Source organism: Chenopodium album, chromosome 12 (genome assembly GCF_948465745.1).
Source record: "Chenopodium album chromosome 12, dcCheAlbu1.1, whole genome shotgun sequence".
In the NCBI taxonomy this organism is placed as follows: Eukaryota; Viridiplantae; Streptophyta; class Magnoliopsida; order Caryophyllales; family Amaranthaceae; genus Chenopodium; species Chenopodium album.
In genome coordinates, this window is record NC_137845.1 from 48064912 (window position 1) to 48085923 (window position 21012).

General features: G+C 43.4%; 69 non-coding genes across 69 annotated transcripts; all 69 read right to left on the reverse strand.

Annotated features, from left to right (window-relative positions):
• Positions 1-15: 15 nt before the first annotated feature.
• LOC145573808 (5S ribosomal RNA) lies at positions 16-134 on the reverse strand. The gene has a single exon (XR_014097784.1). It is a non-coding gene; the product is annotated as a 5S ribosomal RNA (ribosomal RNA).
• A 188-nt stretch (positions 135-322) lies between these two features.
• On the reverse strand, positions 323-441 carry LOC145573809 (5S ribosomal RNA). The gene has a single exon (XR_014097785.1). It is a non-coding gene; the product is annotated as a 5S ribosomal RNA (ribosomal RNA).
• A 188-nt stretch (positions 442-629) lies between these two features.
• On the reverse strand, positions 630-748 carry LOC145573810 (5S ribosomal RNA). The gene has a single exon (XR_014097786.1). It is a non-coding gene; the product is annotated as a 5S ribosomal RNA (ribosomal RNA).
• Positions 749-936: 188 nt separating this feature from the next.
• LOC145573811 (5S ribosomal RNA) lies at positions 937-1055 on the reverse strand. Its single transcript, XR_014097787.1, has one exon. It is a non-coding gene; the product is annotated as a 5S ribosomal RNA (ribosomal RNA).
• A 188-nt stretch (positions 1056-1243) lies between these two features.
• On the reverse strand, positions 1244-1362 carry LOC145573813 (5S ribosomal RNA). The gene has a single exon (XR_014097789.1). It is a non-coding gene; the product is annotated as a 5S ribosomal RNA (ribosomal RNA).
• A 188-nt stretch (positions 1363-1550) lies between these two features.
• LOC145573814 (5S ribosomal RNA) lies at positions 1551-1669 on the reverse strand. The gene has a single exon (XR_014097790.1). It is a non-coding gene; the product is annotated as a 5S ribosomal RNA (ribosomal RNA).
• A 188-nt stretch (positions 1670-1857) lies between these two features.
• LOC145573815 (5S ribosomal RNA) lies at positions 1858-1976 on the reverse strand. The gene has a single exon (XR_014097791.1). It is a non-coding gene; the product is annotated as a 5S ribosomal RNA (ribosomal RNA).
• Positions 1977-2164: 188 nt separating this feature from the next.
• On the reverse strand, positions 2165-2283 carry LOC145573816 (5S ribosomal RNA). The gene has a single exon (XR_014097792.1). It is a non-coding gene; the product is annotated as a 5S ribosomal RNA (ribosomal RNA).
• Positions 2284-2471: 188 nt separating this feature from the next.
• LOC145573817 (5S ribosomal RNA) lies at positions 2472-2590 on the reverse strand. Its single transcript, XR_014097793.1, has one exon. It is a non-coding gene; the product is annotated as a 5S ribosomal RNA (ribosomal RNA).
• A 188-nt stretch (positions 2591-2778) lies between these two features.
• LOC145573818 (5S ribosomal RNA) lies at positions 2779-2897 on the reverse strand. Its single transcript, XR_014097794.1, has one exon. It is a non-coding gene; the product is annotated as a 5S ribosomal RNA (ribosomal RNA).
• A 188-nt stretch (positions 2898-3085) lies between these two features.
• On the reverse strand, positions 3086-3204 carry LOC145573819 (5S ribosomal RNA). The gene has a single exon (XR_014097795.1). It is a non-coding gene; the product is annotated as a 5S ribosomal RNA (ribosomal RNA).
• Positions 3205-3392: 188 nt separating this feature from the next.
• On the reverse strand, positions 3393-3511 carry LOC145572805 (5S ribosomal RNA). The gene has a single exon (XR_014096932.1). It is a non-coding gene; the product is annotated as a 5S ribosomal RNA (ribosomal RNA).
• A 188-nt stretch (positions 3512-3699) lies between these two features.
• Positions 3700-3818, reverse strand: LOC145573820 (5S ribosomal RNA). Its single transcript, XR_014097796.1, has one exon. It is a non-coding gene; the product is annotated as a 5S ribosomal RNA (ribosomal RNA).
• A 188-nt stretch (positions 3819-4006) lies between these two features.
• LOC145573821 (5S ribosomal RNA) lies at positions 4007-4125 on the reverse strand. The gene has a single exon (XR_014097797.1). It is a non-coding gene; the product is annotated as a 5S ribosomal RNA (ribosomal RNA).
• A 188-nt stretch (positions 4126-4313) lies between these two features.
• Positions 4314-4432, reverse strand: LOC145573822 (5S ribosomal RNA). The gene has a single exon (XR_014097798.1). It is a non-coding gene; the product is annotated as a 5S ribosomal RNA (ribosomal RNA).
• Positions 4433-4620: 188 nt separating this feature from the next.
• LOC145572806 (5S ribosomal RNA) lies at positions 4621-4739 on the reverse strand. The gene has a single exon (XR_014096933.1). It is a non-coding gene; the product is annotated as a 5S ribosomal RNA (ribosomal RNA).
• A 188-nt stretch (positions 4740-4927) lies between these two features.
• Positions 4928-5046, reverse strand: LOC145573824 (5S ribosomal RNA). Its single transcript, XR_014097800.1, has one exon. It is a non-coding gene; the product is annotated as a 5S ribosomal RNA (ribosomal RNA).
• A 188-nt stretch (positions 5047-5234) lies between these two features.
• Positions 5235-5353, reverse strand: LOC145573825 (5S ribosomal RNA). The gene has a single exon (XR_014097801.1). It is a non-coding gene; the product is annotated as a 5S ribosomal RNA (ribosomal RNA).
• Positions 5354-5541: 188 nt separating this feature from the next.
• On the reverse strand, positions 5542-5660 carry LOC145573826 (5S ribosomal RNA). Its single transcript, XR_014097802.1, has one exon. It is a non-coding gene; the product is annotated as a 5S ribosomal RNA (ribosomal RNA).
• A 188-nt stretch (positions 5661-5848) lies between these two features.
• On the reverse strand, positions 5849-5967 carry LOC145573928 (5S ribosomal RNA). The gene has a single exon (XR_014097901.1). It is a non-coding gene; the product is annotated as a 5S ribosomal RNA (ribosomal RNA).
• A 188-nt stretch (positions 5968-6155) lies between these two features.
• LOC145573827 (5S ribosomal RNA) lies at positions 6156-6274 on the reverse strand. Its single transcript, XR_014097803.1, has one exon. It is a non-coding gene; the product is annotated as a 5S ribosomal RNA (ribosomal RNA).
• A 188-nt stretch (positions 6275-6462) lies between these two features.
• On the reverse strand, positions 6463-6581 carry LOC145573012 (5S ribosomal RNA). Its single transcript, XR_014097128.1, has one exon. It is a non-coding gene; the product is annotated as a 5S ribosomal RNA (ribosomal RNA).
• A 188-nt stretch (positions 6582-6769) lies between these two features.
• On the reverse strand, positions 6770-6888 carry LOC145573828 (5S ribosomal RNA). The gene has a single exon (XR_014097804.1). It is a non-coding gene; the product is annotated as a 5S ribosomal RNA (ribosomal RNA).
• Positions 6889-7076: 188 nt separating this feature from the next.
• On the reverse strand, positions 7077-7195 carry LOC145573829 (5S ribosomal RNA). Its single transcript, XR_014097805.1, has one exon. It is a non-coding gene; the product is annotated as a 5S ribosomal RNA (ribosomal RNA).
• A 188-nt stretch (positions 7196-7383) lies between these two features.
• On the reverse strand, positions 7384-7502 carry LOC145573038 (5S ribosomal RNA). Its single transcript, XR_014097153.1, has one exon. It is a non-coding gene; the product is annotated as a 5S ribosomal RNA (ribosomal RNA).
• A 188-nt stretch (positions 7503-7690) lies between these two features.
• LOC145573830 (5S ribosomal RNA) lies at positions 7691-7809 on the reverse strand. Its single transcript, XR_014097806.1, has one exon. It is a non-coding gene; the product is annotated as a 5S ribosomal RNA (ribosomal RNA).
• Positions 7810-7997: 188 nt separating this feature from the next.
• On the reverse strand, positions 7998-8116 carry LOC145573831 (5S ribosomal RNA). The gene has a single exon (XR_014097807.1). It is a non-coding gene; the product is annotated as a 5S ribosomal RNA (ribosomal RNA).
• Positions 8117-8304: 188 nt separating this feature from the next.
• Positions 8305-8423, reverse strand: LOC145573832 (5S ribosomal RNA). Its single transcript, XR_014097808.1, has one exon. It is a non-coding gene; the product is annotated as a 5S ribosomal RNA (ribosomal RNA).
• Positions 8424-8611: 188 nt separating this feature from the next.
• Positions 8612-8730, reverse strand: LOC145573833 (5S ribosomal RNA). The gene has a single exon (XR_014097809.1). It is a non-coding gene; the product is annotated as a 5S ribosomal RNA (ribosomal RNA).
• A 188-nt stretch (positions 8731-8918) lies between these two features.
• LOC145573835 (5S ribosomal RNA) lies at positions 8919-9037 on the reverse strand. The gene has a single exon (XR_014097811.1). It is a non-coding gene; the product is annotated as a 5S ribosomal RNA (ribosomal RNA).
• A 188-nt stretch (positions 9038-9225) lies between these two features.
• On the reverse strand, positions 9226-9344 carry LOC145573836 (5S ribosomal RNA). Its single transcript, XR_014097812.1, has one exon. It is a non-coding gene; the product is annotated as a 5S ribosomal RNA (ribosomal RNA).
• A 188-nt stretch (positions 9345-9532) lies between these two features.
• LOC145573837 (5S ribosomal RNA) lies at positions 9533-9651 on the reverse strand. Its single transcript, XR_014097813.1, has one exon. It is a non-coding gene; the product is annotated as a 5S ribosomal RNA (ribosomal RNA).
• Positions 9652-9839: 188 nt separating this feature from the next.
• Positions 9840-9958, reverse strand: LOC145573838 (5S ribosomal RNA). Its single transcript, XR_014097814.1, has one exon. It is a non-coding gene; the product is annotated as a 5S ribosomal RNA (ribosomal RNA).
• Positions 9959-10146: 188 nt separating this feature from the next.
• On the reverse strand, positions 10147-10265 carry LOC145573839 (5S ribosomal RNA). Its single transcript, XR_014097815.1, has one exon. It is a non-coding gene; the product is annotated as a 5S ribosomal RNA (ribosomal RNA).
• A 188-nt stretch (positions 10266-10453) lies between these two features.
• On the reverse strand, positions 10454-10572 carry LOC145573840 (5S ribosomal RNA). The gene has a single exon (XR_014097816.1). It is a non-coding gene; the product is annotated as a 5S ribosomal RNA (ribosomal RNA).
• Positions 10573-10760: 188 nt separating this feature from the next.
• Positions 10761-10879, reverse strand: LOC145573841 (5S ribosomal RNA). The gene has a single exon (XR_014097817.1). It is a non-coding gene; the product is annotated as a 5S ribosomal RNA (ribosomal RNA).
• A 188-nt stretch (positions 10880-11067) lies between these two features.
• On the reverse strand, positions 11068-11186 carry LOC145573843 (5S ribosomal RNA). Its single transcript, XR_014097818.1, has one exon. It is a non-coding gene; the product is annotated as a 5S ribosomal RNA (ribosomal RNA).
• Positions 11187-11374: 188 nt separating this feature from the next.
• On the reverse strand, positions 11375-11493 carry LOC145573844 (5S ribosomal RNA). Its single transcript, XR_014097819.1, has one exon. It is a non-coding gene; the product is annotated as a 5S ribosomal RNA (ribosomal RNA).
• A 188-nt stretch (positions 11494-11681) lies between these two features.
• On the reverse strand, positions 11682-11800 carry LOC145573845 (5S ribosomal RNA). The gene has a single exon (XR_014097820.1). It is a non-coding gene; the product is annotated as a 5S ribosomal RNA (ribosomal RNA).
• A 188-nt stretch (positions 11801-11988) lies between these two features.
• LOC145573847 (5S ribosomal RNA) lies at positions 11989-12107 on the reverse strand. Its single transcript, XR_014097822.1, has one exon. It is a non-coding gene; the product is annotated as a 5S ribosomal RNA (ribosomal RNA).
• A 188-nt stretch (positions 12108-12295) lies between these two features.
• LOC145573848 (5S ribosomal RNA) lies at positions 12296-12414 on the reverse strand. Its single transcript, XR_014097823.1, has one exon. It is a non-coding gene; the product is annotated as a 5S ribosomal RNA (ribosomal RNA).
• A 188-nt stretch (positions 12415-12602) lies between these two features.
• Positions 12603-12721, reverse strand: LOC145573849 (5S ribosomal RNA). The gene has a single exon (XR_014097824.1). It is a non-coding gene; the product is annotated as a 5S ribosomal RNA (ribosomal RNA).
• A 188-nt stretch (positions 12722-12909) lies between these two features.
• LOC145573850 (5S ribosomal RNA) lies at positions 12910-13028 on the reverse strand. The gene has a single exon (XR_014097825.1). It is a non-coding gene; the product is annotated as a 5S ribosomal RNA (ribosomal RNA).
• Positions 13029-13216: 188 nt separating this feature from the next.
• On the reverse strand, positions 13217-13335 carry LOC145573851 (5S ribosomal RNA). Its single transcript, XR_014097826.1, has one exon. It is a non-coding gene; the product is annotated as a 5S ribosomal RNA (ribosomal RNA).
• Positions 13336-13523: 188 nt separating this feature from the next.
• Positions 13524-13642, reverse strand: LOC145573852 (5S ribosomal RNA). The gene has a single exon (XR_014097827.1). It is a non-coding gene; the product is annotated as a 5S ribosomal RNA (ribosomal RNA).
• A 188-nt stretch (positions 13643-13830) lies between these two features.
• Positions 13831-13949, reverse strand: LOC145573853 (5S ribosomal RNA). Its single transcript, XR_014097828.1, has one exon. It is a non-coding gene; the product is annotated as a 5S ribosomal RNA (ribosomal RNA).
• Positions 13950-14137: 188 nt separating this feature from the next.
• On the reverse strand, positions 14138-14256 carry LOC145573854 (5S ribosomal RNA). Its single transcript, XR_014097829.1, has one exon. It is a non-coding gene; the product is annotated as a 5S ribosomal RNA (ribosomal RNA).
• Positions 14257-14444: 188 nt separating this feature from the next.
• LOC145573855 (5S ribosomal RNA) lies at positions 14445-14563 on the reverse strand. The gene has a single exon (XR_014097830.1). It is a non-coding gene; the product is annotated as a 5S ribosomal RNA (ribosomal RNA).
• A 188-nt stretch (positions 14564-14751) lies between these two features.
• Positions 14752-14870, reverse strand: LOC145573856 (5S ribosomal RNA). Its single transcript, XR_014097831.1, has one exon. It is a non-coding gene; the product is annotated as a 5S ribosomal RNA (ribosomal RNA).
• A 188-nt stretch (positions 14871-15058) lies between these two features.
• LOC145573859 (5S ribosomal RNA) lies at positions 15059-15177 on the reverse strand. Its single transcript, XR_014097833.1, has one exon. It is a non-coding gene; the product is annotated as a 5S ribosomal RNA (ribosomal RNA).
• Positions 15178-15365: 188 nt separating this feature from the next.
• Positions 15366-15484, reverse strand: LOC145573860 (5S ribosomal RNA). The gene has a single exon (XR_014097834.1). It is a non-coding gene; the product is annotated as a 5S ribosomal RNA (ribosomal RNA).
• Positions 15485-15672: 188 nt separating this feature from the next.
• LOC145573861 (5S ribosomal RNA) lies at positions 15673-15791 on the reverse strand. Its single transcript, XR_014097835.1, has one exon. It is a non-coding gene; the product is annotated as a 5S ribosomal RNA (ribosomal RNA).
• Positions 15792-15979: 188 nt separating this feature from the next.
• Positions 15980-16098, reverse strand: LOC145573862 (5S ribosomal RNA). The gene has a single exon (XR_014097836.1). It is a non-coding gene; the product is annotated as a 5S ribosomal RNA (ribosomal RNA).
• Positions 16099-16286: 188 nt separating this feature from the next.
• Positions 16287-16405, reverse strand: LOC145573863 (5S ribosomal RNA). The gene has a single exon (XR_014097837.1). It is a non-coding gene; the product is annotated as a 5S ribosomal RNA (ribosomal RNA).
• Positions 16406-16593: 188 nt separating this feature from the next.
• On the reverse strand, positions 16594-16712 carry LOC145573865 (5S ribosomal RNA). The gene has a single exon (XR_014097839.1). It is a non-coding gene; the product is annotated as a 5S ribosomal RNA (ribosomal RNA).
• Positions 16713-16900: 188 nt separating this feature from the next.
• LOC145573866 (5S ribosomal RNA) lies at positions 16901-17019 on the reverse strand. The gene has a single exon (XR_014097840.1). It is a non-coding gene; the product is annotated as a 5S ribosomal RNA (ribosomal RNA).
• Positions 17020-17207: 188 nt separating this feature from the next.
• Positions 17208-17326, reverse strand: LOC145573867 (5S ribosomal RNA). Its single transcript, XR_014097841.1, has one exon. It is a non-coding gene; the product is annotated as a 5S ribosomal RNA (ribosomal RNA).
• Positions 17327-17514: 188 nt separating this feature from the next.
• Positions 17515-17633, reverse strand: LOC145573868 (5S ribosomal RNA). The gene has a single exon (XR_014097842.1). It is a non-coding gene; the product is annotated as a 5S ribosomal RNA (ribosomal RNA).
• Positions 17634-17821: 188 nt separating this feature from the next.
• Positions 17822-17940, reverse strand: LOC145573869 (5S ribosomal RNA). The gene has a single exon (XR_014097843.1). It is a non-coding gene; the product is annotated as a 5S ribosomal RNA (ribosomal RNA).
• A 188-nt stretch (positions 17941-18128) lies between these two features.
• LOC145572990 (5S ribosomal RNA) lies at positions 18129-18248 on the reverse strand. Its single transcript, XR_014097108.1, has one exon. It is a non-coding gene; the product is annotated as a 5S ribosomal RNA (ribosomal RNA).
• Positions 18249-18436: 188 nt separating this feature from the next.
• Positions 18437-18555, reverse strand: LOC145573871 (5S ribosomal RNA). Its single transcript, XR_014097845.1, has one exon. It is a non-coding gene; the product is annotated as a 5S ribosomal RNA (ribosomal RNA).
• A 188-nt stretch (positions 18556-18743) lies between these two features.
• On the reverse strand, positions 18744-18862 carry LOC145573872 (5S ribosomal RNA). Its single transcript, XR_014097846.1, has one exon. It is a non-coding gene; the product is annotated as a 5S ribosomal RNA (ribosomal RNA).
• A 188-nt stretch (positions 18863-19050) lies between these two features.
• On the reverse strand, positions 19051-19169 carry LOC145573873 (5S ribosomal RNA). The gene has a single exon (XR_014097847.1). It is a non-coding gene; the product is annotated as a 5S ribosomal RNA (ribosomal RNA).
• A 188-nt stretch (positions 19170-19357) lies between these two features.
• LOC145573874 (5S ribosomal RNA) lies at positions 19358-19476 on the reverse strand. The gene has a single exon (XR_014097848.1). It is a non-coding gene; the product is annotated as a 5S ribosomal RNA (ribosomal RNA).
• Positions 19477-19664: 188 nt separating this feature from the next.
• LOC145573875 (5S ribosomal RNA) lies at positions 19665-19783 on the reverse strand. The gene has a single exon (XR_014097849.1). It is a non-coding gene; the product is annotated as a 5S ribosomal RNA (ribosomal RNA).
• Positions 19784-19971: 188 nt separating this feature from the next.
• On the reverse strand, positions 19972-20090 carry LOC145573876 (5S ribosomal RNA). The gene has a single exon (XR_014097850.1). It is a non-coding gene; the product is annotated as a 5S ribosomal RNA (ribosomal RNA).
• Positions 20091-20278: 188 nt separating this feature from the next.
• LOC145573877 (5S ribosomal RNA) lies at positions 20279-20397 on the reverse strand. The gene has a single exon (XR_014097851.1). It is a non-coding gene; the product is annotated as a 5S ribosomal RNA (ribosomal RNA).
• Positions 20398-20585: 188 nt separating this feature from the next.
• Positions 20586-20704, reverse strand: LOC145573878 (5S ribosomal RNA). The gene has a single exon (XR_014097852.1). It is a non-coding gene; the product is annotated as a 5S ribosomal RNA (ribosomal RNA).
• Positions 20705-20892: 188 nt separating this feature from the next.
• On the reverse strand, positions 20893-21011 carry LOC145573879 (5S ribosomal RNA). Its single transcript, XR_014097853.1, has one exon. It is a non-coding gene; the product is annotated as a 5S ribosomal RNA (ribosomal RNA).
• Between the last annotated feature and the right edge of the window lies 1 nt (position 21012).

The following is a 21012-nucleotide window of genomic DNA, read 5'->3' on the forward strand; positions in this document are numbered from 1 at the left end:
GAATTCGCCGAAAAAGGGGTGCAACACGAGGACTTCCCAGGAGGTCACCCATCCTAGTACTACTCTCGCCCAAGCACGCTTAACTGCGGAGTTCTGATGGGATCCGGTGCATTAGTGCTGGTATGATCGCACCCATTTACTTAGAGCGTTAATTTTTATTTATACCCTTTCCAGCCCCTGATTTCTTTTAAAATGCCGTAACTTTGCGCCCGATCGCCCGATCTAAACATTTTTTTCTTTCAAATTGGTTAGTTTTTCGGGATCTACGCGTCTCAAATCAAAATAACCAAAAACAAAAATAAATTCCGAATTCGCCGAAAAAGGGGTGCAACACGAGGACTTCCCAGGAGGTCACCCATCCTAGTACTACTCTCGCCCAAGCACGCTTAACTGCGGAGTTCTGATGGGATCCGGTGCATTAGTGCTGGTATGATCGCACCCATTTACTTAGAGCGTTAATTTTTATTTATACCCTTTCCAGCCCCTGATTTCTTTTAAAATGCCGTAACTTTGCGCCCGATCGCCCGAACTAAACATTTTTTTCTTTCAAATTGGTTAGTTTTTCGGGATCTACGCGTCTCAAATCAAAATAACCAAAAACAAAAATAAATTCCGAATTCGCCGAAAAAGGGGTGCAACACGAGGACTTCCCAGGAGGTCACCCATCCTAGTACTACTCTCGCCCAAGCACGCTTAACTGCGGAGTTCTGATGGGATCCGGTGCATTAGTGCTGGTATGATCGCACCCATTTACTTAGAGCGTTAATTTTTATTTATACCCTTTCCAGCCCCTGATTTCTTTTAAAATGCCGTAACTTTGCGCCCGATCGCCCGATCTAAACATTTTTTTCTTTCAAATTGGTTAGTTTTTCGGGATCTACGCGTCTCAAATCAAAATAACCAAAAACAAAAATAAATTCCGAATTCGCCGAAAAAGGGGTGCAACACGAGGACTTCCCAGGAGGTCACCCATCCTAGTACTACTCTCGCCCAAGCACGCTTAACTGCGGAGTTCTGATGGGATCCGGTGCATTAGTGCTGGTATGATCGCACCCATTTACTTAGAGCGTTAATTTTTATTTATACCCTTTCCAGCCCCTGATTTCTTTTAAAATGCCGTAACTTTGCGCCCGATCGCCCGAACTAAACATTTTTTTCTTTCAAATTGGTTAGTTTTTCGGGATCTACGCGTCTCAAATCAAAATAACCAAAAACAAAAATAAATTCCGAATTCGCCGAAAAAGGGGTGCAACACGAGGACTTCCCAGGAGGTCACCCATCCTAGTACTACTCTCGCCCAAGCACGCTTAACTGCGGAGTTCTGATGGGATCCGGTGCATTAGTGCTGGTATGATCGCACCCATTTACTTAGAGCGTTAATTTTTATTTATACCCTTTCCAGCCCCTGATTTCTTTTAAAATGCCGTAACTTTGCGCCCGATCGCCCGAACTAAACATTTTTTTCTTTCAAATTGGTTAGTTTTTCGGGATCTACGCGTCTCAAATCAAAATAACCAAAAACAAAAATAAATTCCGAATTCGCCGAAAAAGGGGTGCAACACGAGGACTTCCCAGGAGGTCACCCATCCTAGTACTACTCTCGCCCAAGCACGCTTAACTGCGGAGTTCTGATGGGATCCGGTGCATTAGTGCTGGTATGATCGCACCCATTTACTTAGAGCGTTAATTTTTATTTATACCCTTTCCAGCCCCTGATTTCTTTTAAAATGCCGTAACTTTGCGCCCGATCGCCCGATCTAAACATTTTTTTCTTTCAAATTGGTTAGTTTTTCGGGATCTACGCGTCTCAAATCAAAATAACCAAAAACAAAAATAAATTCCGAATTCGCCGAAAAAGGGGTGCAACACGAGGACTTCCCAGGAGGTCACCCATCCTAGTACTACTCTCGCCCAAGCACGCTTAACTGCGGAGTTCTGATGGGATCCGGTGCATTAGTGCTGGTATGATCGCACCCATTTACTTAGAGCGTTAATTTTTATTTATACCCTTTCCAGCCCCTGATTTCTTTTAAAATGCCGTAACTTTGCGCCCGATCGCCCGATCTAAACATTTTTTTCTTTCAAATTGGTTAGTTTTTCGGGATCTACGCGTCTCAAATCAAAATAACCAAAAACAAAAATAAATTCCGAATTCGCCGAAAAAGGGGTGCAACACGAGGACTTCCCAGGAGGTCACCCATCCTAGTACTACTCTCGCCCAAGCACGCTTAACTGCGGAGTTCTGATGGGATCCGGTGCATTAGTGCTGGTATGATCGCACCCATTTACTTAGAGCGTTAATTTTTATTTATACCCTTTCCAGCCCCTGATTTCTTTTAAAATGCCGTAACTTTGCGCCCGATCGCCCGAACTAAACATTTTTTTCTTTCAAATTGGTTAGTTTTTCGGGATCTACGCGTCTCAAATCAAAATAACCAAAAACAAAAATAAATTCCGAATTCGCCGAAAAAGGGGTGCAACACGAGGACTTCCCAGGAGGTCACCCATCCTAGTACTACTCTCGCCCAAGCACGCTTAACTGCGGAGTTCTGATGGGATCCGGTGCATTAGTGCTGGTATGATCGCACCCATTTACTTAGAGCGTTAATTTTTATTTATACCCTTTCCAGCCCCTGATTTCTTTTAAAATGCCGTAACTTTGCGCCCGATCGCCCGATCTAAACATTTTTTTCTTTCAAATTGGTTAGTTTTTCGGGATCTACGCGTCTCAAATCAAAATAACCAAAAACAAAAATAAATTCCGAATTCGCCGAAAAAGGGGTGCAACACGAGGACTTCCCAGGAGGTCACCCATCCTAGTACTACTCTCGCCCAAGCACGCTTAACTGCGGAGTTCTGATGGGATCCGGTGCATTAGTGCTGGTATGATCGCACCCATTTACTTAGAGCGTTAATTTTTATTTATACCCTTTCCAGCCCCTGATTTCTTTTAAAATGCCGTAACTTTGCGCCCGATCGCCCGAACTAAACATTTTTTTCTTTCAAATTGGTTAGTTTTTCGGGATCTACGCGTCTCAAATCAAAATAACCAAAAACAAAAATAAATTCCGAATTCGCCGAAAAAGGGGTGCAACACGAGGACTTCCCAGGAGGTCACCCATCCTAGTACTACTCTCGCCCAAGCACGCTTAACTGCGGAGTTCTGATGGGATCCGGTGCATTAGTGCTGGTATGATCGCACCCATTTACTTAGAGCGTTAATTTTTATTTATACCCTTTCCAGCCCCTGATTTCTTTTAAAATGCCGTAACTTTGCGCCCGATCGCCCGATCTAAACATTTTTTTCTTTCAAATTGGTTAGTTTTTCGGGATCTACGCGTCTCAAATCAAAATAACCAAAAACAAAAATAAATTCCGAATTCGCCGAAAAAGGGGTGCAACACGAGGACTTCCGAGGAGGTCACCCATCCTAGTACTACTCTCGCCCAAGCACGCTTAACTGCGGAGTTCTGATGGGATCCGGTGCATTAGTGCTGGTATGATCGCACCCATTTACTTAGAGCGTTAATTTTTATTTATACCCTTTCCAGCCCCTGATTTCTTTTAAAATGCCGTAACTTTGCGCCCGATCGCCCGAACTAAACATTTTTTTCTTTCAAATTGGTTAGTTTTTCGGGATCTACGCGTCTCAAATCAAAATAACCAAAAACAAAAATAAATTCCGAATTCGCCGAAAAAGGGGTGCAACACGAGGACTTCCCAGGAGGTCACCCATCCTAGTACTACTCTCGCCCAAGCACGCTTAACTGCGGAGTTCTGATGGGATCCGGTGCATTAGTGCTGGTATGATCGCACCCATTTACTTAGAGCGTTAATTTTTATTTATACCCTTTCCAGCCCCTGATTTCTTTTAAAATGCCGTAACTTTGCGCCCGATCGCCCGATCTAAACATTTTTTTCTTTCAAATTGGTTAGTTTTTCGGGATCTACGCGTCTCAAATCAAAATAACCAAAAACAAAAATAAATTCCGAATTCGCCGAAAAAGGGGTGCAACACGAGGACTTCCCAGGAGGTCACCCATCCTAGTACTACTCTCGCCCAAGCACGCTTAACTGCGGAGTTCTGATGGGATCCGGTGCATTAGTGCTGGTATGATCGCACCCATTTACTTAGAGCGTTAATTTTTATTTATACCCTTTCCAGCCCCTGATTTCTTTTAAAATGCCGTAACTTTGCGCCCGATCGCCCGAACTAAACATTTTTTTCTTTCAAATTGGTTAGTTTTTCGGGATCTACGCGTCTCAAATCAAAATAACCAAAAACAAAAATAAATTCCGAATTCGCCGAAAAAGGGGTGCAACACGAGGACTTCCCAGGAGGTCACCCATCCTAGTACTACTCTCGCCCAAGCACGCTTAACTGCGGAGTTCTGATGGGATCCGGTGCATTAGTGCTGGTATGATCGCACCCATTTACTTAGAGCGTTAATTTTTATTTATACCCTTTCCAGCCCCTGATTTCTTTTAAAATGCCGTAACTTTGCGCCCGATCGCCCGATCTAAACATTTTTTTCTTTCAAATTGGTTAGTTTTTCGGGATCTACGCGTCTCAAATCAAAATAACCAAAAACAAAAATAAATTCCGAATTCGCCGAAAAAGGGGTGCAACACGAGGACTTCCGAGGAGGTCACCCATCCTAGTACTACTCTCGCCCAAGCACGCTTAACTGCGGAGTTCTGATGGGATCCGGTGCATTAGTGCTGGTATGATCGCACCCATTTACTTAGAGCGTTAATTTTTATTTATACCCTTTCCAGCCCCTGATTTCTTTTAAAATGCCGTAACTTTGCGCCCGATCGCCCGAACTAAACATTTTTTTCTTTCAAATTGGTTAGTTTTTCGGGATCTACGCGTCTCAAATCAAAATAACCAAAAACAAAAATAAATTCCGAATTCGCCGAAAAAGGGGTGCAACACGAGGACTTCCCAGGAGGTCACCCATCCTAGTACTACTCTCGCCCAAGCACGCTTAACTGCGGAGTTCTGATGGGATCCGGTGCATTAGTGCTGGTATGATCGCACCCATTTACTTAGAGCGTTAATTTTTATTTATACCCTTTCCAGCCCCTGATTTCTTTTAAAATGCCGTAACTTTGCGCCCGATCGCCCGATCTAAACATTTTTTTCTTTCAAATTGGTTAGTTTTTCGGGATCTACGCGTCTCAAATCAAAATAACCAAAAACAAAAATAAATTCCGAATTCGCCGAAAAAGGGGTGCAACACGAGGACTTCCCAGGAGGTCACCCATCCTAGTACTACTCTCGCCCAAGCACGCTTAACTGCGGAGTTCTGATGGGATCCGGTGCATTAGTGCTGGTATGATCGCACCCATTTACTTAGAGCGTTAATTTTTATTTATACCCTTTCCAGCCCCTGATTTCTTTTAAAATGCCGTAACTTTGCGCCCGATCGCCCGAACTAAACATTTTTTTCTTTCAAATTGGTTAGTTTTTCGGGATCTACGCGTCTCAAATCAAAATAACCAAAAACAAAAATAAATTCCGAATTCGCCGAAAAAGGGGTGCAACACGAGGACTTCCCAGGAGGTCACCCATCCTAGTACTACTCTCGCCCAAGCACGCTTAACTGCGGAGTTCTGATGGGATCCGGTGCATTAGTGCTGGTATGATCGCACCCATTTACTTAGAGCGTTAATTTTTATTTATACCCTTTCCAGCCCCTGATTTCTTTTAAAATGCCGTAACTTTGCGCCCGATCGCCCGATCTAAACATTTTTTTCTTTCAAATTGGTTAGTTTTTCGGGATCTACGCGTCTCAAATCAAAATAACCAAAAACAAAAATAAATTCCGAATTCGCCGAAAAAGGGGTGCAACACGAGGACTTCCCAGGAGGTCACCCATCCTAGTACTACTCTCGCCCAAGCACGCTTAACTGCGGAGTTCTGATGGGATCCGGTGCATTAGTGCTGGTATGATCACACCCATTTACTTAGAGCGTTAATTTTTATTTATACCCTTTCCAGCCCCTGATTTCTTTTAAAATGCCGTAACTTTGCGCCCGATCGCCCGAACTAAACATTTTTTTCTTTCAAATTGGTTAGTTTTTCGGGATCTACGCGTCTCAAATCAAAATAACCAAAAACAAAAATAAATTCCGAATTCGCCGAAAAAGGGGTGCAACACGAGGACTTCCCAGGAGGTCACCCATCCTAGTACTACTCTCGCCCAAGCACGCTTAACTGCGGAGTTCTGATGGGATCCGGTGCATTAGTGCTGGTATGATCGCACCCATTTACTTAGAGCGTTAATTTTTATTTATACCCTTTCCAGCCCCTGATTTCTTTTAAAATGCCGTAACTTTGCGCCCGATCGCCCGAACTAAACATTTTTTTCTTTCAAATTGGTTAGTTTTTCGGGATCTACGCGTCTCAAATCAAAATAACCAAAAACAAAAATAAATTCCGAATTCGCCGAAAAGGGGGAGCTACACGAGGACTTCCCAGGAGGTCACCCATCCTAGTACTACTCTCGCCCAAGCACGCTTAACTGCGGAGTTCTGATGGGATCCGGTGCATTAGTGCTGGTATGATCGCACCCATTTACTTAGAGCGTTAATTTTTATTTATACCCTTTCCAGCCCCTGATTTCTTTTAAAATGCCGTAACTTTGCGCCCGATCGCCCGAACTAAACATTTTTTTCTTTCAAATTGGTTAGTTTTTCGGGATCTACGCGTCTCAAATCAAAATAACCAAAAACAAAAATAAATTCCGAATTCGCCGAAAAAGGGGTGCAACACGAGGACTTCCCAGGAGGTCACCCATCCTAGTACTACTCTCGCCCAAGCACGCTTAACTGCGGAGTTCTGATGGGATCCGGTGCATTAGTGCTGGTATGATCGCACCCATTTACTTAGAGCGTTAATTTTTATTTATACCCTTTCCAGCCCCTGATTTCTTTTAAAATGCCGTAACTTTGCGCCCGATCGCCCGAACTAAACATTTTTTTCTTTCAAATTGGTTAGTTTTTCGGGATCTACGCGTCTCAAATCAAAATAACCAAAAACAAAAATAAATTCCGAATTCGCCGAAAAAGGGGTGCAACACGAGGACTTCCCAGGAGGTCACCCATCCTAGTACTACTCTCGCCCAAGCACGCTTAACTGCGGAGTTCTGATGGGATCCGGTGCATTAGTGCTGGTATGATCGCACCCATTTACTTAGAGCGTTAATTTTTATTTATACCCTTTCCAGCCCCTGATTTCTTTTAAAATGCCGTAACTTTGCGCCCGATCGCCCGAACTAAACATTTTTTTCTTTCAAATTGGTTAGTTTTTCGGGATCTACGCGTCTCAAATCAAAATAACCAAAAACAAAAATAAATTCCGAATTCGCCGAAAAGGGGGAGCAACACGAGGACTTCCCAGGACGTCACCCATCCTAGTACTACTCTCGCCCAAGCACGCTTAACTGCGGAGTTCTGATGGGATCCGGTGCATTAGTGCTGGTATGATCGCACCCATTTACTTAGAGCGTTAATTTTTATTTATACCCTTTCCAGCCCCTGATTTCTTTTAAAATGCCGTAACTTTGCGCCCGATCGCCCGAACTAAACATTTTTTTCTTTCAAATTGGTTAGTTTTTCGGGATCTACGCGTCTCAAATCAAAATAACCAAAAACAAAAATAAATTCCGAATTCGCCGAAAAAGGGGTGCAACACGAGGACTTCCCAGGAGGTCACCCATCCTAGTACTACTCTCGCCCAAGCACGCTTAACTGCGGAGTTCTGATGGGATCCGGTGCATTAGTGCTGGTATGATCGCACCCATTTACTTAGAGCGTTAATTTTTATTTATACCCTTTCCAGCCCCTGATTTCTTTTAAAATGCCGTAACTTTGCGCCCGATCGCCCGAACTAAACATTTTTTTCTTTCAAATTGGTTAGTTTTTCGGGATCTACGCGTCTCAAATCAAAATAACCAAAAACAAAAATAAATTCCGCATTCGCCGAAAAAGGGGTGCAACACGAGGACTTCCCAGGAGGTCACCCATCCTAGTACTACTCTCGCCCAAGCACGCTTAACTGCGGAGTTCTGATGGGATCCGGTGCATTAGTGCTGGTATGATCGCACCCATTTACTTAGAGCGTTAATTTTTATTTATACCCTTTCCAGCCCCTGATTTCTTTTAAAATGCCGTAACTTTGCGCCCGATCGCCCGAACTAAACATTTTTTTCTTTCAAATTGGTTAGTTTTTCGGGATCTACGCGTCTCAAATCAAAATAACCAAAAACAAAAATAAATTCCGAATTCGCCGAAAAAGGGGTGCAACACGAGGACTTCCCAGGAGGTCACCCATCCTAGTACTACTCTCGCCCAAGCACGCTTAACTGCGGAGTTCTGATGGGATCCGGTGCATTAGTGCTGGTATGATCGCACCCATTTACTTAGAGCGTTAATTTTTATTTATACCCTTTCCAGCCCCTGATTTCTTTTAAAATGCCGTAACTTTGCGCCCGATCGCCCGAACTAAACATTTTTTTCTTTCAAATTGGTTAGTTTTTCGGGATCTACGCGTCTCAAATCAAAATAACCAAAAACAAAAATAAATTCCGAATTCGCCGAAAAAGGGGTGCAACACGAGGACTTCCCAGGAGGTCACCCATCCTAGTACTACTCTCGCCCAAGCACGCTTAACTGCGGAGTTCTGATGGGATCCGGTGCATTAGTGCTGGTATGATCGCACCCATTTACTTAGAGCGTTAATTTTTATTTATACCCTTTCCAGCCCCTGATTTCTTTTAAAATGCCGTAACTTTGCGCCCGATCGCCCGAACTAAACATTTTTTTCTTTCAAATTGGTTAGTTTTTCGGGATCTACGCGTCTCAAATCAAAATAACCAAAAACAAAAATAAATTCCGAATTCGCCGAAAAAGGGGTGCAACACGAGGACTTCCCAGGAGGTCACCCATCCTAGTACTACTCTCGCCCAAGCACGCTTAACTGCGGAGTTCTGATGGGATCCGGTGCATTAGTGCTGGTATGATCGCACCCATTTACTTAGAGCGTTAATTTTTATTTATACCCTTTCCAGCCCCTGATTTCTTTTAAAATGCCGTAACTTTGCGCCCGATCGCCCGAACTAAACATTTTTTTCTTTCAAATTGGTTAGTTTTTCGGGATCTACGCGTCTCAAATCAAAATAACCAAAAACAAAAATAAATTCCGAATTCGCCGAAAAAGGGGTGCAACACGAGGACTTCCCAGGAGGTCACCCATCCTAGTACTACTCTCGCCCAAGCACGCTTAACTGCGGAGTTCTGATGGGATCCGGTGCATTAGTGCTGGTATGATCGCACCCATTTACTTAGAGCGTTAATTTTTATTTATACCCTTTCCAGCCCCTGATTTCTTTTAAAATGCCGTAACTTTGCGCCCGATCGCCCGAACTAAACATTTTTTTCTTTCAAATTGGTTAGTTTTTCGGGATCTACGCGTCTCAAATCAAAATAACCAAAAACAAAAATAAATTCCGAATTCGCCGAAAAAGGGGTGCAACACGAGGACTTCCCAGGAGGTCACCCATCCTAGTACTACTCTCGCCCAAGCACGCTTAACTGCGGAGTTCTGATGGGATCCGGTGCATTAGTGCTGGTATGATCGCACCCATTTACTTAGAGCGTTAATTTTTATTTATACCCTTTCCAGCCCCTGATTTCTTTTAAAATGCCGTAACTTTGCGCCCGATCGCCCGATCTAAACATTTTTTTCTTTCAAATTGGTTAGTTTTTCGGGATCTACGCGTCTCAAATCAAAATAACCAAAAACAAAAATAAATTCCGAATTCGCCGAAAAAGGGGTGCAACACGAGGACTTCCCAGGAGGTCACCCATCCTAGTACTACTCTCGCCCAAGCACGCTTAACTGCGGAGTTCTGATGGGATCCGGTGCATTAGTGCTGGTATGATCGCACCCATTTACTTAGAGCGTTAATTTTTATTTATACCCTTTCCAGCCCCTGATTTCTTTTAAAATGCCGTAACTTTGCGCCCGATCGCCCGAACTAAACATTTTTTTCTTTCAAATTGGTTAGTTTTTCGGGATCTACGCGTCTCAAATCAAAATAACCAAAAACAAAAATAAATTCCGAATTCGCCGAAAAAGGGGTGCAACACGAGGACTTCCCAGGAGGTCACCCATCCTAGTACTACTCTCGCCCAAGCACGCTTAACTGCGGAGTTCTGATGGGATCCGGTGCATTAGTGCTGGTATGATCGCACCCATTTACTTAGAGCGTTAATTTTTATTTATACCCTTTCCAGCCCCTGATTTCTTTTAAAATGCCGTAACTTTGCGCCCGATCGCCCGAACTAAACATTTTTTTCTTTCAAATTGGTTAGTTTTTCGGGATCTACGCGTCTCAAATCAAAATAACCAAAAACAAAAATAAATTCCGAATTCGCCGAAAAAGGGGTGCAACACGAGGACTTCCCAGGAGGTCACCCATCCTAGTACTACTCTCGCCCAAGCACGCTTAACTGCGGAGTTCTGATGGGATCCGGTGCATTAGTGCTGGTATGATCGCACCCATTTACTTAGAGCGTTAATTTTTATTTATACCCTTTCCAGCCCCTGATTTCTTTTAAAATGCCGTAACTTTGCGCCCGATCGCCCGAACTAAACATTTTTTTCTTTCAAATTGGTTAGTTTTTCGGGATCTACGCGTCTCAAATCAAAATAACCAAAAACAAAAATAAATTCCGAATTCGCCGAAAAAGGGGTGCAACACGAGGACTTCCCAGGAGGTCACCCATCCTAGTACTACTCTCGCCCAAGCACGCTTAACTGCGGAGTTCTGATGGGATCCGGTGCATTAGTGCTGGTATGATCGCACCCATTTACTTAGAGCGTTAATTTTTATTTATACCCTTTCCAGCCCCTGATTTCTTTTAAAATGCCGTAACTTTGCGCCCGATCGCCCGATCTAAACATTTTTTTCTTTCAAATTGGTTAGTTTTTCGGGATCTACGCGTCTCAAATCAAAATAACCAAAAACAAAAATAAATTCCGAATTCGCCGAAAAAGGGGTGCAACACGAGGACTTCCCAGGAGGTCACCCATCCTAGTACTACTCTCGCCCAAGCACGCTTAACTGCGGAGTTCTGATGGGATCCGGTGCATTAGTGCTGGTATGATCGCACCCATTTACTTAGAGCGTTAATTTTTATTTATACCCTTTCCAGCCCCTGATTTCTTTTAAAATGCCGTAACTTTGCGCCCGATCGCCCGAACTAAACATTTTTTTCTTTCAAATTGGTTAGTTTTTCGGGATCTACGCGTCTCAAATCAAAATAACCAAAAACAAAAATAAATTCCGAATTCGCCGAAAAAGGGGTGCAACACGAGGACTTCCCAGGAGGTCACCCATCCTAGTACTACTCTCGCCCAAGCACGCTTAACTGCGGAGTTCTGATGGGATCCGGTGCATTAGTGCTGGTATGATCGCACCCATTTACTTAGAGCGTTAATTTTTATTTATACCCTTTCCAGCCCCTGATTTCTTTTAAAATGCCGTAACTTTGCGCCCGATCGCCCGATCTAAACATTTTTTTCTTTCAAATTGGTTAGTTTTTCGGGATCTACGCGTCTCAAATCAAAATAACCAAAAACAAAAATAAATTCCGAATTCGCCGAAAAAGGGGTGCAACACGAGGACTTCCCAGGAGGTCACCCATCCTAGTACTACTCTCGCCCAAGCACGCTTAACTGCGGAGTTCTGATGGGATCCGGTGCATTAGTGCTGGTATGATCGCACCCATTTACTTAGAGCGTTAATTTTTATTTATACCCTTTCCAGCCCCTGATTTCTTTTAAAATGCCGTAACTTTGCGCCCGATCGCCCGATCTAAACATTTTTTTCTTTCAAATTGGTTAGTTTTTCGGGATCTACGCGTCTCAAATCAAAATAACCAAAAACAAAAATAAATTCCGAATTCGCCGAAAAAGGGGTGCAACACGAGGACTTCCCAGGAGGTCACCCATCCTAGTACTACTCTCGCCCAAGCACGCTTAACTGCGGAGTTCTGATGGGATCCGGTGCATTAGTGCTGGTATGATCGCACCCATTTACTTAGAGCGTTAATTTTTATTTATACCCTTTCCAGCCCCTGATTTCTTTTAAAATGCCGTAACTTTGCGCCCGATCGCCCGAACTAAACATTTTTTTCTTTCAAATTGGTTAGTTTTTCGGGATCTACGCGTCTCAAATCAAAATAACCAAAAACAAAAATAAATTCCGAATTCGCCGAAAAAGGGGTGCAACACGAGGACTTCCCAGGAGGTCACCCATCCTAGTACTACTCTCGCCCAAGCACGCTTAACTGCGGAGTTCTGATGGGATCCGGTGCATTAGTGCTGGTATGATCGCACCCATTTACTTAGAGCGTTAATTTTTATTTATACCCTTTCCAGCCCCTGATTTCTTTTAAAATGCCGTAACTTTGCGCCCGATCGCCCGAACTAAACATTTTTTTCTTTCAAATTGGTTAGTTTTTCGGGATCTACGCGTCTCAAATCAAAATAACCAAAAACAAAAATAAATTCCGAATTCGCCGAAAAAGGGGTGCAACACGAGGACTTCCCAGGAGGTCACCCATCCTAGTACTACTCTCGCCCAAGCACGCTTAACTGCGGAGTTCTGATGGGATCCGGTGCATTAGTGCTGGTATGATCGCACCCATTTACTTAGAGCGTTAATTTTTATTTATACCCTTTCCAGCCCCTGATTTCTTTTAAAATGCCGTAACTTTGCGCCCGATCGCCCGAACTAAACATTTTTTTCTTTCAAATTGGTTAGTTTTTCGGGATCTACGCGTCTCAAATCAAAATAACCAAAAACAAAAATAAATTCCGAATTCGCCGAAAAAGGGGTGCAACACGAGGACTTCCCAGGAGGTCACCCATCCTAGTACTACTCTCGCCCAAGCACGCTTAACTGCGGAGTTCTGATGGGATCCGGTGCATTAGTGCTGGTATGATCGCACCCATTTACTTAGAGCGTTAATTTTTATTTATACCCTTTCCAGCCCCTGATTTCTTTTAAAATGCCGTAACTTTGCGCCCGATCGCCCGATCTAAACATTTTTTTCTTTCAAATTGGTTAGTTTTTCGGGATCTACGCGTCTCAAATCAAAATAACCAAAAACAAAAATAAATTCCGAATTCGCCGAAAAAGGGGTGCAACACGAGGACTTCCCAGGAGGTCACCCATCCTAGTACTACTCTCGCCCAAGCACGCTTAACTGCGGAGTTCTGATGGGATCCGGTGCATTAGTGCTGGTATGATCGCACCCATTTACTTAGAGCGTTAATTTTTATTTATACCCTTTCCAGCCCCTGATTTCTTTTAAAATGCCGTAACTTTGCGCCCGATCGCCCGATCTAAACATTTTTTTCTTTCAAATTGGTTAGTTTTTCGGGATCTACGCGTCTCAAATCAAAATAACCAAAAACAAAAATAAATTCCGAATTCGCCGAAAAAGGGGTGCAACACGAGGACTTCCCAGGAGGTCACCCATCCTAGTACTACTCTCGCCCAAGCACGCTTAACTGCGGAGTTCTGATGGGATCCGGTGCATTAGTGCTGGTATGATCGCACCCATTTACTTAGAGCGTTAATTTTTATTTATACCCTTTCCAGCCCCTGATTTCTTTTAAAATGCCGTAACTTTGCGCCCGATCGCCCGATCTAAACATTTTTTTCTTTCAAATTGGTTAGTTTTTCGGGATCTACGCGTCTCAAATCAAAATAACCAAAAACAAAAATAAATTCCGAATTCGCCGAAAAAGGGGTGCAACACGAGGACTTCCCAGGAGGTCACCCATCCTAGTACTACTCTCGCCCAAGCACGCTTAACTGCGGAGTTCTGATGGGATCCGGTGCATTAGTGCTGGTATGATCGCACCCATTTACTTAGAGCGTTAATTTTTATTTATACCCTTTCCAGCCCCTGATTTCTTTTAAAATGCCGTAACTTTGCGCCCGATCGCCCGAACTAAACATTTTTTTCTTTCAAATTGGTTAGTTTTTCGGGATCTACGCGTCTCAAATCAAAATAACCAAAAACAAAAATAAATTCCGAATTCGCCGAAAAAGGGGTGCAACACGAGGACTTCCCAGGAGGTCACCCATCCTAGTACTACTCTCGCCCAAGCACGCTTAACTGCGGAGTTCTGATGGGATCCGGTGCATTAGTGCTGGTATGATCGCACCCATTTACTTAGAGCGTTAATTTTTATTTATACCCTTTCCAGCCCCTGATTTCTTTTAAAATGCCGTAACTTTGCGCCCGATCGCCCGAACTAAACATTTTTTTCTTTCAAATTGGTTAGTTTTTCGGGATCTACGCGTCTCAAATCAAAATAACCAAAAACAAAAATAAATTCCGAATTCGCCGAAAAAGGGGTGCAACACGAGGACTTCCCAGGAGGTCACCCATCCTAGTACTACTCTCGCCCAAGCACGCTTAACTGCGGAGTTCTGATGGGATCCGGTGCATTAGTGCTGGTATGATCGCACCCATTTACTTAGAGCGTTAATTTTTATTTATACCCTTTCCAGCCCCTGATTTCTTTTAAAATGCCGTAACTTTGCGCCCGATCGCCCGATCTAAACATTTTTTTCTTTCAAATTGGTTAGTTTTTCGGGATCTACGCGTCTCAAATCAAAATAACCAAAAACAAAAATAAATTCCGAATTCGCCGAAAAAGGGGTGCAACACGAGGACTTCCCAGGAGGTCACCCATCCTAGTACTACTCTCGCCCAAGCACGCTTAACTGCGGAGTTCTGATGGGATCCGGTGCATTAGTGCTGGTATGATCGCACCCATTTACTTAGAGCGTTAATTTTTATTTATACCCTTTCCAGCCCCTGATTTCTTTTAAAATGCCGTAACTTTGCGCCCGATCGCCCGAACTAAACATTTTTTTCTTTCAAATTGGTTAGTTTTTCGGGATCTACGCGTCTCAAATCAAAATAACCAAAAACAAAAATAAATTCCGAATTCGCCGAAAAAGGGGTGCAACACGAGGACTTCCCAGGAGGTCACCCATCCTAGTACTACTCTCGCCCAAGCACGCTTAACTGCGGAGTTCTGATGGGATCCGGTGCATTAGTGCTGGTATGATCGCACCCATTTACTTAGAGCGTTAATTTTTATTTATACCCTTTCCAGCCCCTGATTTCTTTTAAAATGCCGTAACTTTGCGCCCGATCGCCCGAACTAAACATTTTTTTCTTTCAAATTGGTTAGTTTTTCGGGATCTACGCGTCTCAAATCAAAATAACCAAAAACAAAAATAAATTCCGAATTCGCCGAAAAAGGGGTGCAACACGAGGACTTCCCAGGAGGTCACCCATCCTAGTACTACTCTCGCCCAAGCACGCTTAACTGCGGAGTTCTGATGGGATCCGGTGCATTAGTGCTGGTATGATCGCACCCATTTACTTAGAGCGTTAATTTTTATTTATACCCTTTCCAGCCCCTGATTTCTTTTAAAATGCCGTAACTTTGCGCCCGATCGCCCGAACTAAACATTTTTTTCTTTCAAATTGGTTAGTTTTTCGGGATCTACGCGTCTCAAATCAAAATAACCAAAAACAAAAATAAATTCCGAATTCGCCGAAAAAGGGGTGCAACACGAGGACTTCCCAGGAGGTCACCCATCCTAGTACTACTCTCGCCCAAGCACGCTTAACTGCGGAGTTCTGATGGGATCCGGTGCATTAGTGCTGGTATGATCGCACCCATTTACTTAGAGCGTTAATTTTTATTTATACCCTTTCCAGCCCCTGATTTCTTTTAAAATGCCGTAACTTTGCGCCCGATCGCCCGAACTAAACATTTTTTTCTTTCAAATTGGTTAGTTTTTCGGGATCTACGCGTCTCAAATCAAAATAACCAAAAACAAAAATAAATTCCGAATTCGCCGAAAAAGGGGTGCAACACGAGGACTTCCCAGGAGGTCACCCATCCTAGTACTACTCTCGCCCAAGCACGCTTAACTGCGGAGTTCTGATGGGATCCGGTGCATTAGTGCTGGTATGATCGCACCCATTTACTTAGAGCGTTAATTTTTATTTATACCCTTTCCAGCCCCTGATTTCTTTTAAAATGCCGTAACTTTGCGCCCGATCGCCCGATCTAAACATTTTTTTCTTTCAAATTGGTTAGTTTTTCGGGATCTACGCGTCTCAAATCAAAATAACCAAAAACAAAAATAAATTCCGAATTCGCCGAAAAAGGGGTGCAACACGAGGACTTCCCAGGAGGTCACCCATCCTAGTACTACTCTCGCCCAAGCACGCTTAACTGCGGAGTTCTGATGGGATCCGGTGCATTAGTGCTGGTATGATCGCACCCATTTACTTAGAGCGTTAATTTTTATTTATACCCTTTCCAGCCCCTGATTTCTTTTAAAATGCCGTAACTTTGCGCCCGATCGCCCGAACTAAACATTTTTTTCTTTCAAATTGGTTAGTTTTTCGGGATCTACGCGTCTCAAATCAAAATAACCAAAAACAAAAATAAATTCCGAATTCGCCGAAAAAGGGGTGCAACACGAGGACTTCCCAGGAGGTCACCCATCCTAGTACTACTCTCGCCCAAGCACGCTTAACTGCGGAGTTCTGATGGGATCCGGTGCATTAGTGCTGGTATGATCGCACCCATTTACTTAGAGCGTTAATTTTTATTTATACCCTTTCCAGCCCCTGATTTCTTTTAAAATGCCGTAACTTTGCGCCCGATCGCCCGATCTAAACATTTTTTTCTTTCAAATTGGTTAGTTTTTCGGGATCTACGCGTCTCAAATCAAAATAACCAAAAACAAAAATAAATTCCGAATTCGCCGAAAAAGGGGTGCAACACGAGGACTTCCCAGGAGGTCACCCATCCTAGTACTACTCTCGCCCAAGCACGCTTAACTGCGGAGTTCTGATGGGATCCGGTGCATTAGTGCTGGTATGATCGCACCCATTTACTTAGAGCGTTAATTTTTATTTATACCCTTTCCAGCCCCTGATTTCTTTTAAAATGCCGTAACTTTGCGCCCGATCGCCCGATCTAAACATTTTTTTCTTTCAAATTGGTTAGTTTTTCGGGATCTACGCGTCTCAAATCAAAATAACCAAAAACAAAAATAAATTCCGAATTCGCCGAAAAAGGGGTGCAACACGAGGACTTCCCAGGAGGTCACCCATCCTAGTACTACTCTCGCCCAAGCACGCTTAACTGCGGAGTTCTGATGGGATCCGGTGCATTAGTGCTGGTATGATCGCACCCATTTACTTAGAGCGTTAATTTTTATTTATACCCTTTCCAGCCCCTGATTTCTTTTAAAATGCCGTAACTTTGCGCCCGATCGCCCGAACTAAACATTTTTTTCTTTCAAATTGGTTAGTTTTTCGGGATCTACGCGTCTCAAATCAAAATAACCAAAAACAAAAATAAATTCCGAATTCGCCGAAAAAGGGGTGCAACACGAGGACTTCCCAGGAGGTCACCCATCCTAGTACTACTCTCGCCCAAGCACGCTTAACTGCGGAGTTCTGATGGGATCCGGTGCATTAGTGCTGGTATGATCGCACCCATTTACTTAGAGCGTTAATTTTTATTTATACCCCTTTCCAGCCCCTGATTTCTTTTAAAATGCCGTAACTTTGCGCCCGATCGCCCGAACTAAACATTTTTTTCTTTCAAATTGGTTAGTTTTCGGGATCTACGCGTCTCAAATCAAAATAACCAAAAACAAAAATAAATTCCGAATTCGCCGAAAAAGGGGTGCAACACGAGGACTTCCCAGGAGGTCACCCATCCTAGTACTACTCTCGCCCAAGCACGCTTAACTGCGGAGTTCTGATGGGATCCGGTGCATTAGTGCTGGTATGATCGCACCCATTTACTTAGAGCGTTAATTTTTATTTATACCCTTTCCAGCCCCTGATTTCTTTTAAAATGCCGTAACTTTGCGCCCGATCGCCCGAACTAAACATTTTTTTCTTTCAAATTGGTTAGTTTTTCGGGATCTACGCGTCTCAAATCAAAATAACCAAAAACAAAAATAAATTCCGAATTCGCCGAAAAAGGGGTGCAACACGAGGACTTCCCAGGAGGTCACCCATCCTAGTACTACTCTCGCCCAAGCACGCTTAACTGCGGGAGTTCTGATGGGATCCGGTGCATTAGTGCTGGTATGATCGCACCCATTTACTTAGAGCGTTAATTTTTATTTATACCCTTTCCAGCCCCTGATTTCTTTTAAAATGCCGTAACTTTGCGCCCGATCGCCCGAACTAAACATTTTTTTCTTTCAAATTGGTTAGTTTTTCGGGATCTACGCGTCTCAAATCAAAATAACCAAAAACAAAAATAAATTCCGAATTCGCCGAAAAAGGGGTGCAACACGAGGACTTCCCAGGAGGTCACCCATCCTAGTACTACTCTCGCCCAAGCACGCTTAACTGCGGAGTTCTGATGGGATCCGGTGCATTAGTGCTGGTATGATCGCACCCATTTACTTAGAGCGTTAATTTTTATTTATACCCTTTCCAGCCCCTGATTTCTTTTAAAATGCCGTAACTTTGCGCCCGATCGCCCGATCTAAACATTTTTTTCTTTCAAATTGGTTAGTTTTTCGGGATCTACGCGTCTCAAATCAAAATAACCAAAAACAAAAATAAATTCCGAATTCGCCGAAAAAGGGGTGCAACACGAGGACTTCCCAGGAGGTCACCCATCCTAGTACTACTCTCGCCCAAGCACGCTTAACTGCGGAGTTCTGATGGGATCCGGTGCATTAGTGCTGGTATGATCGCACCCATTTACTTAGAGCGTTAATTTTTATTTATACCCTTTCCAGCCCCTGATTTCTTTTAAAATGCCGTAACTTTGCGCCCGATCGCCCGAACTAAACATTTTTTTCTTTCAAATTGGTTAGTTTTTCGGGATCTACGCGTCTCAAATCAAAATAACCAAAAACAAAAATAAATTCCGAATTCGCCGAAAAAGGGGTGCAACACGAGGACTTCCCAGGAGGTCACCCATCCTAGTACTACTCTCGCCCAAGCACGCTTAACTGCGGAGTTCTGATGGGATCCGGTGCATTAGTGCTGGTATGATCGCACCCATTTACTTAGAGCGTTAATTTTTATTTATACCCTTTCCAGCCCCTGATTTCTTTTAAAATGCCGTAACTTTGCGCCCGATCGCCCGAACTAAACATTTTTTTCTTTCAAATTGGTTAGTTTTTCGGGATCTACGCGTCTCAAATCAAAATAACCAAAAACAAAAATAAATTCCGAATTCGCCGAAAAAGGGGTGCAACACGAGGACTTCCCAGGAGGTCACCCATCCTAGTACTACTCTCGCCCAAGCACGCTTAACTGCGGAGTTCTGATGGGATCCGGTGCATTAGTGCTGGTATGATCGCACCCATTTACTTAGAGCGTTAATTTTTATTTATACCCTTTCCAGCCCCTGATTTCTTTTAAAATGCCGTAACTTTGCGCCCGATCGCCCGAACTAAACATTTTTTTCTTTCAAATTGGTTAGTTTTTCGGGATCTACGCGTCTCAAATCAAAATAACCAAAAACAAAAATAAATTCCGAATTCGCCGAAAAAGGGGTGCAACACGAGGACTTCCCAGGAGGTCACCCATCCTAGTACTACTCTCGCCCAAGCACGCTTAACTGCGGAGTTCTGATGGGATCCGGTGCATTAGTGCTGGTATGATCGCACCCATTTACTTAGAGCGTTAATTTTTATTTATACCCTTTCCAGCCCCTGATTTCTTTTAAAATGCCGTAACTTTGCGCCCGATCGCCCGATCTAAACATTTTTTTCTTTCAAATTGGTTAGTTTTTCGGGATCTACGCGTCTCAAATCAAAATAACCAAAAACAAAAATAAATTCCGAATTCGCCGAAAAAGGGGTGCAACACGAGGACTTCCCAGGAGGTCACCCATCCTAGTACTACTCTCGCCCAAGCACGCTTAACTGCGGAGTTCTGATGGGATCCGGTGCATTAGTGCTGGTATGATCGCACCCATTTACTTAGAGCGTTAATTTTTATTTATACCCTTTCCAGCCCCTGATTTCTTTTAAAATGCCGTAACTTTGCGCCCGATCGCCCGAACTAAACATTTTTTTCTTTCAAATTGGTTAGTTTTTCGGGATCTACGCGTCTCAAATCAAAATAACCAAAAACAAAAATAAATTCCGAATTCGCCGAAAAAGGGGTGCAACACGAGGACTTCCCAGGAGGTCACCCATCCTAGTACTACTCTCGCCCAAGCACGCTTAACTGCGGAGTTCTGATGGGATCCGGTGCATTAGTGCTGGTATGATCGCACCCATTTACTTAGAGCGTTAATTTTTATTTATACCCTTTCCAGCCCCTGATTTCTTTTAAAATGCCGTAACTTTGCGCCCGATCGCCCGAACTAAACATTTTTTTCTTTCAAATTGGTTAGTTTTTCGGGATCTACGCGTCTCAAATCAAAATAACCAAAAACAAAAATAAATTCCGAATTCGCCGAAAAAGGGGTGCAACACGAGGACTTCCCAGGAGGTCACCCATCCTAGTACTACTCTCGCCCAAGCACGCTTAACTGCGGAGTTCTGATGGGATCCGGTGCATTAGTGCTGGTATGATCGCACCCATTTACTTAGAGCGTTAATTTTTATTTATACCCTTTCCAGCCCCTGATTTCTTTTAAAATGCCGTAACTTTGCGCCCGATCGCCCGAACTAAACATTTTTTTCTTTCAAATTGGTTAGTTTTTCGGGATCTACGCGTCTCAAATCAAAATAACCAAAAACAAAAATAAATTCCGAATTCGCCGAAAAAGGGGTGCAACACGAGGACTTCCCAGGAGGTCACCCATCCTAGTACTACTCTCGCCCAAGCACGCTTAACTGCGGAGTTCTGATGGGATCCGGTGCATTAGTGCTGGTATGATCGCACCCA